The sequence below is a fragment of the Octodon degus genome, unplaced genomic scaffold, assembly GCF_000260255.1.
Source record: "Octodon degus isolate 3935 unplaced genomic scaffold, OctDeg1.0 scaffold00036, whole genome shotgun sequence".
Classification (NCBI taxonomy): Eukaryota; Metazoa; Chordata; class Mammalia; order Rodentia; family Octodontidae; genus Octodon; species Octodon degus.
The window spans coordinates 9,231,914-9,235,528 of record NW_004524612.1 but is presented as its reverse complement, the minus strand read 5'-3'; the positions used below and the strand labels follow the sequence as shown (position 1 = coordinate 9,235,528).

The 3,615-nt window shown below is 51.5% G+C and overlaps 1 protein-coding gene across 1 annotated transcript in view; it reads left to right on the top strand.

The window, feature by feature from the left end:
- Pebp4 (phosphatidylethanolamine binding protein 4) overlaps window positions 1-3,615 on the top strand; it is a 201,444-nt gene that overhangs the window by 13,956 nt on the left and 183,873 nt on the right. The window lies entirely within an intron of this gene.

Genomic DNA, 3,615 nt, shown 5'->3' with positions numbered 1-3,615 from the left:
CCAGGGTGTCACCAGTGCACCAAGTGATGGCTTTTGGAAGAATTCATGACATGTAACCACCACACTGTGCCCATGTCCACACCCACCACCTGAATAGAGCTTTTGTTTTATTTCTGCTGTAGTGGGGATCGAACTAAGGGCCTTAGCACTGAGCTGCTTCCCCAGCCCCTTTGTATAATTATGTTTCATTTTACGAGAAGATCTTGCTATAGTCATCCAGGCTATGCTCAAACTTGCCACCCTCCTGTCTTGGCTGCCCCCACAGCACTGGCATTACAGGCGTGTGCCACCCCCCTGGGTGACTGGTTTGAAGATTTTTTCTGGAGGGCAGATGGGGCAGGATAAAGGGTTCTCTGAGGCTCCGGGATGCCTGTTTGTGGGGTTCTGAGTCAGGAGCCAGTGCACAGGTGGGGGTGAGGCTGTGAGAGCAGGCTGGGATGACCCAGAGTTAGGTCCAGGAGCCAGGGGAGAACCCCCAAACCTGGTGAGGACGCATGCAGGAGGTGCTGCCCACGTGTCCCTAGCTCCTTAGTGCAGGTGGCCAGCTGTCTGTCCATGTCCCTAGCTGCATCTCCCACCCAGCCCCGGGCGGCCTTGCCATCCGTTACCAGTGATACCTCTGGGCCCAGCGGAGCCAGGTGAAAGGAAAGTGAGGATTATCAAGTTGCGAAAAAATTTCCTGCGGTGGATTTGGCCATCCTCTGGTGTAAGGACCACCTGCGATTACAGAGGAGGGCACTGCCCAAGATCATGCTGGCCCAAGACCCCATGACAGCGGGGTGCCCGCTGCACTTCCACCCACTTCACTCTGCCCTCTTGGAACCCAATCCAGCGGTGGCCCCTGACTTTCATGCCGGATTCATTCATCTGTCTGTGCATCCACCCATCCATCCATTCATCGGACCAAGCTTGACGGGGCTTTGCTCTCTGCTGCAGGGACAGAAGCACAACAAAGCCCTGTGCCGCACCACCTGGGCGGGTCATAATAGTGAGCGTCTTCACTGCTGGGTTGATGTCCATTCACAGTGATAACTGAGCGGCAACTGTAGAAGAACAGACTCTGCTCCTAGGGGACTGAGGTCTCACTCTGGGGTGGCCTCATTAGGAAGCATCCCCGTGTTGACCTTCAGACCCCATCCTCATTATCCCCGCTGATGTACTCGGGTCTGCCTCGGGGTTCACAGTGCTTCTGGAAGCCCAGCCCCAGAGCCTTTTACTAAAGCAATGCTCCCCGAGTACAGCGACCCTGGAGACCAGGGCAGCCAGCCACCGCTAGCTGCTCTGCAGCCGGCCTCTGAGGGCTGTTGGCAGAGGCTTGCAGTCAAGGGCTGGGAAGCTGTTCCAGATGTTTTTCAGATCAAATGGTGCTTCTTTGAAAAATCTGTGTGGGCCGCTCCACTGAGGGGGCCGTGCAGACCTGAGAGAAAGAGAGAAAGAGTTCAATGGGCTCACATCCTGGTTTTAAAAAGCCATTTGGCAAGTGTCTGCGTGGGGCTCTTCACATGTCTGGGATCTGTTCACAGCGGTCGGCCGGGTGTCTGCAAAGGCTTCTTGGAGTTTAAAATAGCAGCCCGGCCCTAGATGGAGCGTTCAGAGGGATAAATGCACACATCTTGGACACTACAGTGGCCTGTTGCCTGGAGAAAGAAAGTGGTGGTCTACAGAATTTTGTGAAAGGTTTTGCAGACTTTCAAAAAAGTATTTGGTAACCAGGCATCATGGCGCATGCCTGTGATCCAGCACTGACGAGGCTGAGGCAGGAGGAGCAAACGGAATTCGAGGCCAGTCTGAGCTATGAAGTGAGTTCAAGGCCCACCTGCATATATAGCGAGACTCAACCCTCTTAAAGTGTTAGGTCACATCGTTATTAAAACTTGCACAATTATAGGTGAAGGAAGGAGAAAAGACGTGGGGGTGGGAAACTACTAGGAGCCCACAGCCCTCTGGGTGGCAGGACAGGACGCAGTGGGACCGTTTCACACCCTGCTCCGAGGTGTGGCGCTCCCCCCGCTCGAGGGCACCTTGTGCTGGGTAGTCAGCCCTGTGGTTGTTGTGGGTGGACAGAGCAGGTCCTAGAGTCTCCATTTCACAAATGAGGAAGTAACAGGGCAAAGGAAATTATTTTTTGTTAGTAGATGTTTTTAAGACAGGGTCTTGCTCTTGATGCATTCCAGCCTGGACTTGAACTCGCTATGTAGTCCAGGCTGGCCTCAAACTTGAGCTCTTCCTGCCTCCGCATCTCCTGGGGACTGGGATTATAAGGGTGCACCACCACGCCTGGCTAGACTTTTCTTTTTCCTTTTCTTTCTTTCTTTCTTTTTTTCCTTAAGCACTTTTGAGTTCACAGTAAAAATTAGAAAACATGTCCCCACTTACTTCTGCCGTTGCACATGCCCCCATGCCCCACTTCCAGCACAGCGATTTCGTTTGCAGTTATTAATGAATTTACACCAGTACCATTGTTACCCAGAGTTGACACTGGGGTTCCCCCTGGGTGTTGACCCTTCTGTGCGTCCACTGCCATGGTGACCCACAATAGTTCCTCTGTCCTATAGGTCCTATGTGCCCCGCCTTGGCTTCCCTCCCAGACTCCATTCTTTAGCAGCCATGGGAGGATCCACTGTTGTCATGGCCTCACCTTCTCCTGAACACCCTGTTGCTGGGCTCATGCAGCTTTGCAGATGAATAGAGAACCTAGCCTGCCACCCCAGCTCCTGCCTCCTACGCCAGCAGCTTCCTCACTGCATGAAGCCTTGACCACTTGGTGCCTCTTTGCCAATCTAGTGGCAGCTGTTATGGGGCTTAGCTTTCCTTTCAAAAACCACTGTTCCCTTACCTGGGCATTTCTGCCAATACCTGGGGTGGGCAGAGAGCCACCACTCCTGCCCGTGTGTCAACTTCTTGTCTGACTTTCCAGAGGAAATGCAAATTCATCAAAGGCAGAGAGGTCTGTGTGTTTGAGAGATCAGAAAAAAACCCGATGGCTTCCTGAGGGGAGGTTCATGCTGCACATGGAGCTAGTGCAGGGTGCTGGGCTTTTGCTCTCTTGGTAATAACAGGGTGAGTGCTGGGGCTTCAACATACTTGGCCTGCCATGCCTGCCCTTTCTAATGTACTGCAGCTAGGCTCTTGCGGTCCTTATCTCCCCCCAGTCCCTCCAGACAGGTCCAGCAGGTGTTGTTCTCTGTCCATGGTGGGGAATCTGAGGTCCACAGTACGGAATTCAAGTCTCATCACAACCCAGCAGACATTCGTTGTTTACGCTGACAGACAGACATGCTATGCACAGTGATGCGTTCCAGAGCCTAGATCTTCTAGCTTCTAAACTGTGCTCTTTCCCCAATCCCAGTCCACTCTTCTTCTTCTTTTTTTTTTTTTCAAGAAATTTAACTCATGTTTATTCAAAAAATCAGCAGCATACCTGGGAGCCAGGTTTTATACTCATGTTCATCCAATACAAAATAGAAGCAGTATTTTGATTTGCTGGCTTTCCCTCTTTCATTTTACACCAATTCCCACTGACAATGAACAGCAAGTTTAGTACAGTAATTGAAGAAATGTCTTTTTTTCCCATAATTTTATTGATAAACAAATAGCAATGAGACAGTTTCAAAT